The 18,153-nt window shown below is 43.0% G+C and overlaps 1 protein-coding gene across 5 annotated transcripts in view; it reads right to left on the minus strand.

Moving 5' to 3' along the window:
* Nucleotides 1–18,153, minus strand: part of FGD3 (FYVE, RhoGEF and PH domain containing 3) — a 924,278-nt gene that overhangs the window by 311,956 nt on the left and 594,169 nt on the right. The gene's annotated exons all lie outside the window — the stretch shown is intronic.

The following is an 18,153-nucleotide window of genomic DNA, read 5'->3' on the forward strand; positions in this document are numbered from 1 at the left end:
TTAGTTAGGGACAACATTGAGCTTAATGTGTGGCTATGCACCATCCTAGGGACAACCATGCATGAAAGAGTTCAATGCAATGCCCCTTCACTGAACACCCAGATATAAAGCAGAAAGGTTTATGGAATGAAGCAATTCACAGCACATTCTTAAGCATATCTGGATGCTTGGGCCGTGCAGTCCTACCACAAGGATACCTAAACATTCTGGTATACAACGCAGAACAACTAAATGCACCAACCTATTGACCCCCTTGGTGCGAGTACCATACAATCTGTGTCCTGGGGATATCCAGAACATGAAACACAGCATATGCAATGCACAACTTGATGTGCCATCCCAGGGCCTTCCAGATGTAGCGCACAAACGAACACTATATACAACAGCGCAAGGTACTTGTTACGGATGCCTACATGTAAATGCAACACATTACAACTAAGAGACAATGCAACATGCTTTCTTAGGGTAGTTGGGTGTGTAGAACAGTGCAAGGGAAACCTACGAGAGAGCCACATGAGGTACGAAAATGTGGGAGAGCACCATCACAGAGAGGCACCTTGATTTCACACACAATAGCATACAATACAGAAAGGGGCGCAATGTGCTATCTTAGGGATACTCAGATGTGACCACAATCTAGTGGATCTTCCTACCAGTGTCTAGATGGGAGATGAAAGAGTGCAATATTGCTCTGAAGTATGGATGCCTAGGTGGCAGGCAAGATTGTAGAAAGTCAATTAGCTTTTTTAAGCTGTACTACGAGTGAGATAAACCAGTCCCCTCCCAGGGGAGATGGTGTGCAAATTCATGCCAGGTCTTTTGATATCTGAGGTTATGAGTAACAAGGAGCACAGTATGTGGCAGTGCACTATAAAATACATGCCACGCTATGCAACACAATAGCAAACAAAAAGAAACAACGGTGGTTATTTTCAAGTCTTTTAAGCCTGATCATAGCCAGTCTAGCATAACACTATCACTAAGTCAAGATATCTCAAAGCATAGTGGGCGAATTGGATGGTGATTAGGTGGTCAACCGTGCTAAACATGGCCTTCACCCCCAGACTCAACTTTCTCTCTCAGCAGAGGCAGGAAATATGTGTTAACAGGTCTGTGCTATGGCTAGGGCGCTGAGGGCTTGCTGGTAACTACCCAAGTGAAAGTAATTAACAGTTCATGGTGTATTATTAGAAATGGTAGTTGGGTGATAGGTTTGCAGTTGCTCATGTCCATCGGGTTAATGGTTGACTTCTTGTCTGGGATATCTCCTGATTTCAGTGCGGCGTTAGAGAGAGTAGTCTGCTTCATATTTAAATACTGGTCGTGGGCCATACATGGCGCTCTTTATGAGATTTAGTTAGCAGTTTTCCCTCTAAGACTACTCTCACCTTGCGTAGGGTCAGGGGCAACAATGTGGAATATGGACTCAAAACCAATTAAAGAAATTTGACCTCTTTTGCAAGGCACACAAAGCGGATGCCATACACATATTTTGTTCCTGTTTTTTTACAATATTACATTTCTCAGGGGCCCTCCTTGCACTCTGAGGGGTGGGGGAAACGCCAGACGTAAACATCCACAAACCAGAGCACTACACTTAAATCCATAGACTGGACCCTCAGAGCTATTGGTGGCCCGCCGGCCTGACATTACAACTGGCGGTGCCCAAGGCATAGCCGAAGGCCATGCCCTGTGCAAACGTTCACGTGGCATGGCAGCAGGCCAATTCTCATGGCAACTTCAGTTGGTTGACTGTGTCTTTAGGCTCAAGAACCCCCTATGCCCCGGTGAGTGCCTGAACAATAGCTGAAGGCTCTGCCTGGCACAGTCCACTGGCCATATCCATGGTCCATACCCGGTGGATGAAATGGGTGGCCTGGTAATGTATGGAGGCATAGACAAAAGCCATGCTCAGTGGGCACAGTAGGTATACAAGCTTACATCATTAAAAACACATTTGTGTAAAAAGGTGGTTAAAGGGATGCTAGGTTTCCAGCGCACAAGAAAAACCCACCAGTTTGATAGTTATGGTTCCTAAAGCAACCATAATGTTGACAGGCAGATGAATACGTTGTTCATAGCCACTACCCCTCTCCCACCCCAATATCGCATAGGTGAGAAACATTACTCACTAAGGTGAACATACCAGCATTGCTCAAGTCGAGAGAAAACGCGGGTGGATGGAGACCAGCCACTTTTTTCAGAGGGTGGACCCAGTCCCCCCAGCGAAATTAAGAAACACTGAATGTCCTCTTTGAATTTATGAATTCAAGCCGACCTCCGGGATTGAACCGCAGTCGTGAGGTGTCTGACCTGCAAACCTGACGACTGCACTATATAACTTAATGAAAAATAAAGACGAAATGTCTCATTTCGATACTGCAAGTTCCAGGGAATATATCTGTATGTGTTCGAGGAGTTTAAAGCATGCACATCTTTAATGTTTTCAAAAACACTATCAGAAGAAAATATCCTATCTTGGTTTTGTGTGTGTTGCCACTCATCCTGTGCTATTTTGGTGGTTATGCAAAGCCAATTTAATGAAATGGGCATATTTCACCTTGATATGCGAATTTCTGGAGACCTCACATCGCATTGCGTTTGTTGTGGAGTCCCCTCACTTCATTTTTAGGACTTGACCCCTGCATACCGGTGTTATCCCAGGAAGGTACAGCAGGAAATGGATATAACATAACTAAGATGGATAGAATAAGCAAACTCACTGCAAACTGACACAAATGCATGCAAAAGACACAAAGCAAATATGCACTCACCATGAAGAATGAACACTAGATCAAATATGTGTTTATACACGAAGAATTTCGACTGCATCCATCTAGACATGAAGAATATTAACATAAGTAATGTATAAGCTATATGCAACATGAACGACACACGTATATAGCTTGCTAACATAGAAACGCGACAGTACTGAGCAGCCATATTTTTCCAAATGGAAGCAGCAACATGCATTGAAGTAAACGAGAGGCCTCAAGTCTTCATGAAAACCCAAACTGCTGAATTCACTGAAAAATATATTTGTTCAGGGCACAGGCAGTAGCTATGCGGACCCAGCCTATGTTACTAAGAAATTAGGGAGGGTCTTGACAACTCCGAACACAAGATAATTCCCAAGGCACATACCATATATAGAACAAACAGTATTTGAAGGCCAGGTACAGAATATTACAAGTTACCAAACTAATAGGGAACAGATCAAGCAATTCTCTAGTGGTAGTGAAAACTATGACACTCATAATGTGATTATCTAAAATCCCCATAAATGCAGGGCAAAATAAACCCAAATGCGATCTCATCACACGTGATCCAACCAGAAGAACATGTCTATTAATTAGCTCTAGACACAGATGTGAGGCGCCTTGCAAGGCCAACTACGGATTAATCACCCTGGCTCATGGCCTAGGGATAATATATTTTTAATTGAAAGGAAAGCAGTTCACAGGCCTCTATCCCTCTACTACCATTCTGATTCATGTGTTGACAACCTGTCAGTTGTCCAAGGTTGGTCAATATAATGCAAACCATTCAGGACCCCCAGTGTTAGGCCGCCCAGTACATGTTCCATTAACCAATCATATATACGTAGAGATTACATGTATTTACTAATATCAATTTAGAGGTGGTCTCAGGTGAAGCATTCAGATATGTAACACTGAATTAAAAGACTAACCCATATATAATGTGTATTTAGTTAATTCCCTAACCTATCCCCTCATCCCTGTTAGGGAGAATTCTCTTATAAGGCTAATTTCCCAAACCTAGTGAGTCCCCCAGCAGCTTTGCTGGATTTTTGGGGTTTGTTTTTTTCTCCTACTAAGAGTGAGACTCTTTTCCTCCCACTCTTAGGCATGATTTGAGGAATGTCTGACTTTTTGTGTGCTTATGGGCTATGGGGTCCTTTACTCCATAGGGTATCATCTATTTTTTGTGCATGTGTTACACAGCACCCTCAGTGCAGTAACACAGGGGTGTCATAGTGACCCCCAAACATATAGACTCCATACCCTGGGACTGACTACTGTCTCCCAGGGCATGTAAAGTCACCATTGACTTTACTAGTCCAAAATTGTGAACAGAACCAGTACAAACCATCATATTGTGGAAGTACTGGAAGAGGTTAATTCGATTGCCCCTGCGTCTGTTTTCAAGGGGGCACTGCCCAGTCGAGTTTCTGGCTGGTGACAGTGGTTACCACGCAAACTATTCCACCAGAATATTGGTTGTTTTTTTTTGTCAGAACTCTTTTCTAAAATGGCGTTTGTGTCCGTCTCTGTAACTCTAACCAAGGTAGAGTCCTTTGTTCCACTTTTTGGCGGGCTTCTCCACAGAAGCCCTCCAAATGGTGCCACTCTGTCTGGGTTCCACAGGATGTGTGGGGAGGGGAATTGGCACCCTGGACTGCATTGCCTTAGCAACCCAAGTGGCACTCTATTCTGATTGGCCCAGTGCTGAGCCGCCCGGCTCACCAGTTAGCATGTTTGAGTGACAGCTAGGCAGCTGAATGGGGGTTTTTCTGCATAAAAGCAGGGCCTTTGGGACTGGAACTTCAGAAGTCGCCACAGAACCTAAGAATCGGAAGAGGGAAGAAGCTGACACCACCGGTGGAGCCCTGCTACAACGACCTCACCACTTTCCCGACGACAAGAGAAGATCTTCTGCTGGACGAGTCTTCTTCCTCTGAGCTGGTGGGACCAACCAGTTCACCCCTTTCGCCTTCCAAAGACATCTCTTGGTCGAATCGCCCGTGCCAAGCACCCCAGCGGCCGAGATCCTCTCTTTCCCTGGTTGAAACAACAAACTGCAACCACTGCCAGGAACCGCTGCCACCGCTGGAGCTTCCTCTCCCTTTAAGGTACTCTGTCCTGCCTAGCCTCCCTTTCTTCGGTTTGCCCAAGGAGACCCTTAAATCCTTGGCTTGCCAACTGGGTTGGCCCCAGACTTCCTAACATTAACTTCTTGAACCACCCCAACCTCTTTTGAACATTCTGCAAAGACATTTTAGTGCATTTTAAACTGTGTGATCCTGGGCACATTTCGCTTTGCTCCATTTAAAGTGGGCCTGGCCTATGAACTTTGGCTCTACAGTGTATACTGCCTTTATTCCCTTGCTGAGAACTCCTGAAGCGTTGGGACCTGTTTTATTTCTATGTTCTGCCTTTTTCTCTCCCTTTTACTTAACTATTGGAGTGCCATCTAGGTTACGCACTCACATCTGTTTTAACAAATCGTGGTGTTTTAACTCTGACTTGTCTAATAGTTATCAAGGGAGGTGTGTATACTTTACCGGACTGTGTTTTAACTTGCTTTTGCTTTTGCTTTAGAGTGCTAGTATATTGCCTAAAGTGTGTTTTAAATAAATAATGATATACTTTTTATACAAAGCTCTGGTCAGTGTTTGTTTGCTCTACTGTATTGTTAGCCCTATTGTGTATACTCTATATACTGCCCTACTCTTGAGAGAAGTCTGACTGCTCAGCCACAGCTACCAGGTAAATCTGGGTGGACAGACTGCTACCAATTGGGTTTACTGCATAGTCCTGTAGTCTTAATCTTTTTGCAGTGTTCCCCAAGGGAACTGCACAGGATTCTGCCTAACAGTCCCATAGGTTTTGTGGTATTAGGACGTGTTTTTGGTTTATGACCCGTTGTTTGGCATTTAAACTCTGAGAGGCACAAGATTCAATGCGTGTATGCTGCCCCTGCTTTATGTTGAATTGTTGTTAAAGCAGGGTTTGCCTTTGACCATTTCCGTAATTGAAGACACGATTTCCCTGCCTCTCATTTCTGCTTTAACTGGGGTTTTCTTACTCATGATACAAAAAAGGTAGCAGGTGCCTGCCTCTAGAAAGAACATGGCATGATAACCTGTTCTGTGTTTTTTCCCACTTTGAGAGTCCGCAGCCATTGCTTTTTGCTCACTGTACTTTTCACAAAGGAGGAATATTCATTTGCATATCAATATTTGTCCCACCCATAAGGGCAGTCCAGCACCGAAATTCCAGGTAAACCTCATTTGAACAAGAGTACCACTGACTCATGATGCCACAAATGCCATCACAAATGACACATGCTCACAGAATATTAGGAACAGGAAGACCACCAAGTAAAAAAAAGAAGTACCACAAACATTCATGTCAACCTTAGTTAATTTGAGGGCAAACAAAAAACAATGCCCCAATAAACTGAAAAGACTTCTTTCAGGAGCGGATGTTCTATATCAATGGGACAATGAGAGCCGAGCCTGTTCAGGTGGCTGACTGCGTCTAGGGGTAAGTGGTAGCCTGCAGGCCCTCCAATGTCTTCCCGGTGCCTGGGCAATAACTGAAGGCTCTACCCCAGCACAGTCCACTGGCCATAATCTTAGGCCATGCACAGTAGATGAAATGGGTGGCTTGGAAGTGTACACAGGCATTTGTCAATGAGCAAAGTAGGTATACAAGTTTACAATATTAACAACAAATTTCATTTTGTGAAAAAAGGTGTTTAAGGGGATGTTATAGTTGCAGCGCAAACCAACCATCCACACGTTTGATAGTTATTGGAAGATCCTAAAGCAACCACAACTAGGCCACCAATGTGTCTAGTGGCGACTTATTTGTGGGTCCTTTACGAATAATAACTTACGAGTTTGTGCTTTTTTGATATTTTGCACTGCAAACAATGTGTTTAAAGCCCAGTTTGCCCTGCAATAAATTCAGTGTAGGGTTCATTGTTGTGCAATGTCTCAACTTTTGTTATTCAGCTATTACAAGACAAGCTATTAACGCTATGCAAAGAGTTCTTCACTCGTGATTCCCAGTGAAACGATAGAAGAGGTCCAGCATGGTCTTTTTATGGAGGCACATCTTTGATGTTCAGTACAAGCATTACTGTTATGTTGCCTCCATGTATTGGGCATTTGAAGGCCTGAGAGAATTAAAGCACTGCAAAATAACACAGAGCTAAACATATGATGGATACTATGAGGCTTGGAACCCCGAAGAACAATTAGGAATAAAATTAAATTTTATTTCTAATTGGTGTATAGAACTGCTGCAGATTTGGTGGAAATCTGCAGGCAAAAGGAAGAGTTTCCAGAAAGTAGCACTTTCGGACCTCAATTGATATTTCATCTACTGGCTTAAGCTTGAACCTAGGAATATTCAGAGGTAGATTTCCATTTGTGAGATAAGCTGAATGCCAAATCTCCAGGATGCTGGTGGGTTGCCAAACTGAGTGAGCAAAGAGATTTGGAAATTGGTTATGGCTTGTTCTGGGAAGCAGTAAAGGGACTACTGAATGGGTGTGATTTTAGCAAAAGAGGCCACGTTCACAATGATTTGATCTTCTTGGTCCCGTAAAAGTCTAGTGATACAGGGCAACCAAAGAAAAGAGTTGCAATAATCTATCTTAGACCTAATTAAAGCTCTGTCAATGAGACCCAGATGGTGTTCCAACACAAGTGGCGGTTAGAAGGAGAACCGTTTATTGACTGCTATAAACCGACACAACCCTAAAAGGGCAGAACAAGATCACCAGTCTTTTCATTTGAGTAAAAAGGGAAAAGAAAGATCACAAGTCAAGTAGGCGTTGCTTCTTTATACTTCCAGCATGATTTCACCTAAATTGGACATTAAGGGCGGTGCAGTGTTATTTACTTCTCAGAAAAAGAAAAGTGAGTTGCGGTTACAGTTCGAGCGGTTCAGTTATAGAACAACAGGGCATCTAGACAACTTATGAGTGAGGATAGCTCGGTATTCAGACGAGAAGCCGCCACATGGACAAGAGTTCGATTCTCCACTGCACCAATATTTTTTATGAACAGTTAAAAGGAAAACCCAAGCTATTTACTCAAAGAAATGTGTCTATAAGAACGTTTTGAATGTCCAAAAAGAAAAGGAATTCTGCTTTTCAAAGAGGAGTACATTAAATATATATAATTTGTGCGGTTGAGATGATTATTTGAGTGGAATGAAGACATTTTTAGGTGCGGTGTCTAATTGTTGTGACATGAAACACATCAGTGGGGGAAAAAAATGGAAGAAAACTTGCACACGTACTGGTATCTAAAATGTATAGTTAAATAAAGAGAACCTCAACGTACATGTTGCAAAGACATTTTGAATTGTCTGAGAGTCTGGCATCGTAAAGGCGCACAGGAGTGTTCTGATTTGTGCAAATGGCACCGCTGTCAAAGTGTGGGTGAAAAAAATATTTTCAGACAAATTTGATTTCTTGCATTTTCCATTTACTCTAAAATGCCTTTTTGTGCTACGCTGCCTTGTGTGCCGACTCAGGCATGTATTCCATATCTAAATTTCAGTCACGCTGATGAATCTAAAGTAGATATGTTCATGCATGATCTTGTAGTTGCACACCACTGATCGTTGGTTTGCAGCCAATATACACACTCATGCTTCAAGTTACCAACAATATACTGGACATTTTAATTGTCCCTAACCCTTCAGCTCACAGTATGGACACAATGCTACCAGGCATGGAATCAGAAGTGCTCACTAAAATAATAAAATTTGATTTTCAAATAAGGTTCCCTAGATGCCTCTAAGCTATTAAGCAATTACTTTGCCCATACTTGATCTACCAATCATAGATCTTCATATTACACATGTCGCGGGCAGAAAGACAATGCGCCATTCTTCACTTACTTGATGTCATCACTAGACTGTGAGTAAAATGTGGAGGAAATGTAGTGGATTGCAGAACTTCCTGAACTGCCGAACCTCTGGAGCAATCCTGATTGCAATGGAGATGGTGTTCAAGTAGCCTGGTTTTCTCTTTTCGTGCCAGTTCAGTCCAAAGCCTCACAATGGTCTGGAGCATGTAGGAGAACATCACACCTGACCCTACAAGTTGTATAGCTAGGTCGGTTGTTGTTCAGGCAGTAGTTGTCTTATACGTGATTCAAAGGACATCCTGGCTGGGATGGTTGGACCGACCAATTATTTTACAATGTAGGAAATATGGTTACATGTCTTAGTTCCCATTATGAGGCACATGTTAAGCAGCCCCAAGTGTGTGGCCAGGATGACAGTGAGGAGGGTGTGCCTCAACTGAGGTGTGTAATTACCATGGCCTAGACCATGGTTCTGAAATCCTCAGGTGGAAGTAGGAGTTATATATTCTGGAGAGTGCAAGTTGACAAGTGGCAAATTGTTGCCAGGCGCTTTGAAATTTGTTTTCATAAATTGCTGGATGGAGTCAATAACGAGCCTCAATTTGCAGTCAATAACGAACCTGAATTTGGCCAATGCGGCTGAGGTGTGTATCCATCAATGTGCATATCATTCAACCACCCTTACTTATGTGGCCTATTAAGATGGTTGCCCTAGAAGGACAAATTCCATTTTGATGCAATTAAGTTTCAGGTAGGTGCTAGCAATCGAAGCTTGGATAAAAGCAAAGCATTTCCTGAGGCATGAAATGTCTGGAGCACAAATCACATCACAGTGGAACAGAGTATTTTTAGAGTATTAGAGAAGTGAGAAGTAAGGGTCATTGAGAAATAACCAAGTGGTTCCATATAAAGATTAAAGATCACTTTAAAGAGTATTGATCCCCGTGTGACTCTGCTCCTGATCGGACAATGGTTGCTTGTCTGAGATCTAGGAGCGAACCAGTTGAGGACTGGGCCTGTAAACCCATTTCTATGCATGAATAGGCCTGTAAGTGTGAAGTAGTCGGCCAAGGAAAACACAGCAGAGGAACATACCCTGGGCATACCCATCACACTTGGGGTGACAAAGCAAAAACAATGCCAGGGGTTAAGATTCATTCTAAACCTTCCAGCCATCACCTCTGTTTTTGCTTTGACACCCCGAGTGGGACGGGTATGCCGAAACGTGGGACCCGTGCCTGCTGGCCCTAGAGACTCAAGCTACTCTTCACTGATGAGGCCCAACATGGCTGAAACATATTTGGGGATGCTTGTGGTCTCGTGCAGAAGGGATGTGACCTATCAGTTCGGGTTGGACTGCCACCTTTGGGGTGGGACCAAGTCTGATTTGCATATAGTCTTCCCCATTTCTGAAATGGCTTGGCAGGTGAAGAACGATGGTCTGGCGGGCTGCCCAGAGCAATGTCAGAGGTTAAGATTAATTCTAAACCTTCCAGCTGTCCCCTCTTTGTTTTTGCTTGACCACCATTGACCTATCGATAGGTTATCTGACTATCGTGGTGATGAAGAAATTAATTTGGTTACATTTTTCGATGGACTCTGCAATAACGGGGTCAGCCAACGGGAGCAGCATTTGACTAACAAAAAGAGGCGTTAGTGCTGTTAGCATCTGCTGAATTAGTCTGGCAAAGTAAGCAGCTCTAGCTTCAGTGATGAGTGCCCCGCATGTACTCCGCAAGGCTTTTAAAGTGAGAAGGTCCGTGTGTGTGTGTATTACCATGGGGATGAGGTTTTAACTCTAGTAGAACAAAGTTTCAGGGGGCATGTATGTCTATCAGTTAATTCTTGGGTTGGTTGAAGGATGATAAGCCATCATAGGTAATGCATAAGTATTATGACGATGATACAAGAGAGATGAAGTGCCTATGATGGCGGGCCAGGCAAACGGCACAGGGGATGGGTACGCTGAGGAAAGTGATCTATTTTAGACAAGTTGAGGCATAAGCGGTTGTCTTTCCTCTAATCATTGATGTTAGACATGTAAGCAGATATGGGTGATGCATCGGGCTGGAAAGCAATCTAGGTATCATCCACAGAGGTCAGGAAGGAAGTCAAATAGGGAGAAATGAGTACAGCAAGTGGCTTCACATAATTGTTTCTGAGCCAAGGCGGGAAGGCAAAGCCCTGAGGCATATCACCATCAAACAGAATAGAGGGCCATGAGAGGAAGGATACAGACATCATGTGTTACTGTCTTGAACGATTTAAGAGCCTGCTCTTTGATGCCTAGTGAGTCTCAAAGAAAGTTGAGTAGGCTGATATGTTTCTCAGTGTCGAATGCCATCACCAGGTTAAGGAGGATGAGGATCACTGGAGTGTCTTTGTCCACAGAGAGTGCAGCAGCTCATTCTTTATGTAAAACAGGTCAGATTCAGTTACCGTGGTGGGCCAGAAGCCAGATTGATGGTCATGCAACTAATGTTTATACTCGCTCTAGCACACAGTTATAGTTGAGCCACCATTGTCTATGCAATTTCCCCAAGAAGGGCGTGTTAAACAGACTGCGCCTTCAGGAAGATGGCGGTTCAGGTTTTCTTTAAGTCCTGAGAGATGCAGCTAGTGCTATGGGAAGTATTGACCAGTAATACCAAACTGGGTGCCAAGAACTCAGTATTGTCTTTGATTGAGGTTGCTGGGCAATGGAGAAGCTGTTCATAAGAAGCCCTCATTTTTCAAATGGTTTTGATTATCTCTGAGAGAGTCAATGGAGGAAAAGTTGGATTCAGGGTTCTAAGTGGGATGCTAAGAGGCAGCTGATTGAGCGTGGCTTATAATATTAGATTGAACGGTCCTCAGATTCTTTGGGAAGGAGGAAGGACTGTCAGCCTGTTCCCCGGAGGCACACGTAACTGAACAGCTTCACAATTGGAGAGACATTCCTTTACAATTCTTAAATACTTCTGAAGACATATTCTGCACCTGCATGTTGCAAGCAGGATTTATTCTTCATATTTATAGTGAAATGGGAGCCTCTTGCAAGCCTCAACAGTGCAGCTTATCAGCATGGATGCTAGACTACTGACAAACATTAAAGTGCCCCTTTTTTGTTGTAAGAATGCCAACTGTCTCACACCAATTGTTCCTTTTGGTTCATTGTGTAAGTTCAGACTCCGACTCAAGAATTTCCATTAATGTCTTGAATTTTCATGACACACTCTTGACTGCTCAAATGTTTGCTGTACAAGGCAGACATTTTCTACCCTAGCAGATTCCACTGACTAATTTTAGAAGCACCTTTCATGGGTCTTTTGCATGTTCTTTTGTTGGATTCATGCATACGCTGCCTGTGCTTACATACACGTTGGTGTCACACTAGCACAAATACTAAACATTGAATGAAGTCAATTGGCTTCATTCTGGGAAGAATCGTATGTAGTTAATACCACCGGTCAGACTACTGCACATTGCAAACCCTAAAACAGCATCGGAATCAGACCATAACAACTACTCTGCAAAATTACAGCCATAATAGGGTGGGTATATACAAATACCACCAGCGAGTAATAGAGCACCGCTGGTAACATAATTTTAAAGCTAAAATAACACTTCCATTGCCATGAACAATGTTCTCTGAATTCAGTGTATAAGTAGACTAAATAAATATAAGAACTTCAGAGCTCTCAAAAACTAAAATATACTCAGGTGGGAGGAGATGACTGTGCCACAACAATTGCTCAGATCCCATGTAGGAAGCGCAACAGACACTAATGAAACAAATAGGGAGCCATATTTGAATAACTGTGGTCTAACAAAAGTGCAACCAGTGGTCGGAAGAAGGTGTGCAAAAAAAGCAGGCCAACATTATGCACTGAAATGGCATCTATGTGGCCAGTAATCGGTGGGGCCTAGGTGCATGCATTCACAGGATGTGCTGGAAAAGCAGGATACCTATGCAAAGGGTGAACATACATAGAGTGAGGCCGGAGAAGATTTGCACAGACTACTGCCCTAACCCTGACAACCAATGAGTATGTCGAGAAGGAGCCAAGTACCCCCACCTCAACCATCTCACCCATATTGCCTATATGTTGGGAGCCAGAGTGTGAGACATGTGCAGTACCAGTGAAAATATTTTGATACCAAGGAGAATCCTGGAGGCAAGGTTCCCATTGAGAAACCATACCTGCATTCGAGACAGTATGATGGCCATTTGAATGAAATCCCATAAGAAGCAGGAATGAAAGAGCAGGTTGGTGATGTCACACAAATCCAGACTGATGTACATGGAAGAGATGCAGAGACAAGAGAAGTGAATATAGTCTATAAGGCATCAAGAAAGTATAAAAAATAAGCGACATCTCAGGCTCGAGATGAGGAAACTGCTACAGAAAACAATGAAGATATCAAGTCAATTTACACGTGTACAGAGGCAAAGAAACACAAGCAGACAACATATTTGTGAGGCTAGCTATGTAGTGAATACATTGCGGCATGCACCAACGTATACACATATAGGAGTAAGTAAAGAATGGATGTTTCCACAACGTATTATAGCAGAGCTGGACCAAAGAAGGAAGGCCTTTTTCCAGTGTGTCGCAGTTGAAAAAAAACGAAATTGCAGAAGTGAATTTCAGAAAGCCGTGGCTGGATGAGCCCCAAGAAGCCAACGTCTTATCAGACTGGGATGAGCAGACATTAGTTGCAATCGTGTGAAAGAATGAAACTCCTGTTCAGAAGGCATGGACGTGTGAAGGGTTTTGACCCATGCTGAATCAATAGACTGGGTAGATGTGGGGATGAGCTGTCGCCGCCCATTATTCTATCCCAGAACAAACTAAATCAATAGACTGGGTGGATGTGGGGATGAGCTGTCGCCGCCCATCATTCCATCCCAGAGTCCAGGAGAACCGTGCAGTTGTGCGCATACCAAAAGCGCCAGGGGTGAAAGGTGGTGCCAAAGGAAAAATAGCAGCACCTGTCAGAGCAAAAGCACTTTTAAATCACCTCTGCTTCTTTGAGGGCAAGCGCCAAATATCAAGTTCAAACATTGCAAGATAGCTAATACCGGAGACCTTTGTTCAAAAATCCGTTTTACTGATGTCAAAAAGTTGCTGAAATCATGGGCACAAGACCACTCTAAAGATTCAACCTTCTTGTGGAGGGGTTCCACATAACCACTCTAATGTAAGGATGCCATCAAAATAGCAAAAATCTCCTGTCAAATTCAAGACAACTCAAAAATGGATGCAGTACCAACAAATTCCACAAGGTGGTGATAGCGGTCTAAACTCTGACAGGAGAACTGGCTGACAAAGGGACCTGAGTCAACTGGACTTCAAAGCCTGTGGGTTCATTAAAAAATCTTAGCCAACTGCTGTTCCCAGAGGCCAAGAGGCTGAGAACTCTTAACAATCCAGAGACTCACAACAGGAGGCAGGATATCACATGGCCCTTCTGAGTGAGAGGGAGGGGGTCTCCCCTTCAGCCTGGAGGAGAGAGACAACAGCCCCTTTCAGTTGAATGGGGTATGTTAATTTTGAGTGTTTCCTGTCAACAGCCCTCTGCCAGCAAAGAGAGACATGTGATCACTGACTGACCCAGACTTCTGGAGGCGGACCCAAACACTTTGGGGAGTTGAATTGCAACAAATATATATTTTATAGAAACTGTGATAACTTATTGTAACCAAATGACAGGAATGTACAACTTTGAGAGTCTGAGTATGAAAAATACCCCCACAATTTGAGTCCAAACTCCAATTTGTACCATGTTCTGGGGCAAATCCCCGCTAATTATGAATATTGTAGACACTGTATTTAAGCTAGAGACATGGAACGTTACTGGGATACATGTGGAAGGGAAATGTACCTTTGTTTAATTTTTGATGAAAATCCCATATTGCAAAACCCAATAAAATCGCAAATAAGTTGCCATTTATTTTAGAATGCAAGCTCCTAGAAACGCCAGAGTCGGAACAGAGACTACCTGAAGCAATGTGTAATATGTACATGTAATGTCAACCACTTGTGTACCTGGGAAATATGTATTTGGATCAGAAATAGATTTGTGTGTACATTGACCAGGGGAGTGTTCTTTCTGTAGGTCATAAAAATGACATCACTCTGACACACTATCCCTTCCCAAATCAGGGACCAAAGAATCTATTGACCTATCAAATCAAGAGAGGGGCAGGCTCAGTTATGCCACGCACACACCCACTTCCAAAACACATAAAAAGAGACTGCTGGGACAGGTAGAGACATTCATTTTCCATTTCTGCGGAGCATTTTGACGGCTGACATCCCATCCAGACAGAGAGCAGAACCAGGGACCCATAGACTACAGAACTTTGAACCTAGTCGGCCCACTGCAAGCAAATGTATTCTCAGCAGGCCTTCAGAATCCAGCAAACCTAACCAAACTATTCAACAGCCGGGCGAGCTGTTTGAATTCTTTGCCAAGAACTTTTGCTGGAACCGCAGACCAGACCCAGACCGCTTTGAGTAGAACCAGAGATCCGGATCGCTGTGTGCAGAACCGGTGCCTGATTGACCCGCCGAGCAGAGAGAACCGCCGCTGGACGTGTTGACCAGATCCGTGACGAGGCCCATTCATTTCAAAATTAGGAGTGAGTATCCGCCAGAACTGTGCAGAACCCAATCTCTTAGTTAAAATAATCTAATCTAAACTATTTTAACCTAATTAGAACAGCCTCCTAGAAATCGTGTCATCTGTCATTTTTAAAGCTGCACAACTGTCACCTGTCAATTCTGCAGCTGCAAGCTGTCACCTGTCATTTTGAGTTTACTTTAAATCCGAAAAACTACCTTCACAAAATCGTCCGTATCTCTGGAACCGTTTGTCCTTGGAACGAGATTTAAGCTTTCCAACAAGCCTAGAACCGACTTCCTACTCCTTATACTTTTACCGCAATCGCGATTTACGCACTCGCAAAATTTACCGCGATTTGCGATTTGGCCTGATTTCGTCATCTGTAAAAAGATAGCCGCTTTTGCCTGAACTGCTAAAATTCGTTTGCAACCTAATAACCATCTCTGAACCATTGTTAGAGCTGACCCGAACTGATTTAAAGTGTCTACCACTCACCCTGAACCTCCTATAGGGAATTAAAAGCAATTTTAGCATTTTTCACTTCCTTGCCACCACATTACAAAGCACTGTTTTAAAAAGCATACCTGTTGTCTAAGCTTGCTGGGGGGGTGGGGAGGACCGAATTCCGTATTGTATTTGATTGTATTCCTGAAGACTCTGTGTGTTACTTCCATCTCCTTGCATTGCATATGGGGGGGGGGGGTGAATTGCCACCAGGGGAAAAGTGAACATATTATCTCTTGTGAAACCATCTCAGTTTATTTTCTGTACTGCATTTATTCCAACTTGCATTTCCTTAAAACCATAAAGCATTTCAGCTACCTCATCCTCTATACTACTTCTAAGTAACCAAATCAGTTTACCAGTAGAACATTATCCATTGATGGTCACTGTCATATTTTAAGTGTGATATCCAATATTAATTTATTATAAAAGTGTGATAGATATATATTGTTATATTTCTCAAATAAACCTTTTAAATTTGCAAAACAGACCTACTTCTTGGCTCAGTGGGGTCAGGGGGATTCTAAGAGAGGGGTGTTATATAAGGGTTGTCATCCAGAGTACATGAACTGGACCTAAAAATATATCGGAAGTCTATTAAAAATAGCATTTTAAATGCACTAGAGCTCAAATGTGTGGTCTTCAGCCACTTGAATGGATGGAACTGGACAAATATGACAAACCACACCTCTGCAGAGAGGTAGAGCGTGCCTCTACTCTCCAGGGCAAGGAAAATTTTCAAGGCCAAGTTCAAAGCCTTAATTGACGTGCAGACCACTGAGGTGACGATACATGATATGCTAATTGGTGGGAAGCTATGGTTATGGCCAGCTCACCAGCACCTGGAAGTCCAGTCTTCGTGCTGATAACATGGGTGGAATAGTACTGACGGATGTAAGAGTGCCAACCAATTGTAGGGGGCTGCATGATTAAGAGCCCTATAGTTTGTGTAACCAATAGGACATCGCATATTTAGTGACATTCATAGTGACCTGTTTGAAGGGAGGGCTTAGTTGCCCCACCTGATGTTAAGGAGCCTGTCACGTTCTTAGACTAGTATGGAACATATACTTATATGTTCCCTCTAAGCCTATTACATTTTTGACACTAGGTTTTTGTAGTTTGCTACGTAGGATGACGTTAGTATGTGCATAGGTTAACGTAATCAATAGCATGTCTTTACTATAAGTATGATATTTTTTTCTTGAGCAAATTGAGAGAAACCATGCTACGAGATGTCTGTTGATGTCCGTTGTACTCCCTGTTTTAGATAATTGATATTGAAACAATAAACTGTTGCAAACTTCCTGAATCGTTTTGATTATTTATGTTTGAGTAACTTCTGCATCCCCATTCATCTCAAAGTATTGCTACCTTGTCTTAAAGGTCTGGGTCGGCTGTCCCGGTTCAAGTACCTGGCTGCTTAAATTGTTCAAGGGATTGATCCCTACATTCATTTGCTTCCTATTATAGGTATCATAGTATCCTTGTAACATTATTATGCACCTACTTGGGGATTCGATTTTCCGTCTGATAAGATTGAATTGACTCAGACACTTGCTCCAAGTAGTGGCTGAAACTCAGCAACCGGACCTCAGATGAGGTAGATTTTGACCATCAAGCCTACACTACTCAATATTAACTTCACTGTTCAACGCAACCACCGTTTATTCTAACAAGGACATTATAGCCCATCCAAGTTAAGGTCTGAGACATTGGAAATAGGCCTTGAGAACAGCCAGGTGGTCGAAATATGTGTCGGGTGTACACCATAGGATACACATCTACTATATCAGATCCACTTGTTATTTGTATATCTATAGGTAGAATTACCAAGTTGTTCAGAGACATAATATCCTGAGCTTGAGTCGCCCTTCCCAACTCGGATTCTTTATTCACATATTCAAACCCCAGTGGGTGGGTCTGGGGAATTGGGGTGTCCCTGCCGGTTCAAGAATATTCACATTTCTCAAATTGTGAGTGGTTATTAGCGCACGGTACATATATCAAACCCACTGAGTCTATTTTCCTAGTATGGAATGTATACTTAGATGTTCCTATCACATTAGCCACTAGGTTTTTGTAGATTGCCACGTAGGATGACATTAGTAAGTGTGTAGGTTAACGTCATCATGACGTGTTCTTACTATAAGTATGATATTTTTTCTGAAGCAAATTGAGAGAAACCATGCTATGTGACGTCCGTTGATATCCGTTGTACTTCCCGTTTCAGATAATTGATATTAAAACAGTTAACTTTTGCCAACTTCCTAAGTATTCCTACCTTAAAGGACTGGGTCGGCTGTCCCAATTCAAGTACCTGGCCTTTCCACCAGCCCGCAGGCTTCACTCCCCCAGTACTGCCTCCACAGGTACTCGCCATCTGGGTGCCGTAGTAGGTG

Source organism: Ambystoma mexicanum, chromosome 2p (genome assembly GCF_040938575.1).
Source record: "Ambystoma mexicanum isolate Mex_15411 chromosome 2p, UKY_AmexF1_1, whole genome shotgun sequence".
Classification (NCBI taxonomy): domain Eukaryota; kingdom Metazoa; phylum Chordata; class Amphibia; order Caudata; family Ambystomatidae; genus Ambystoma; species Ambystoma mexicanum.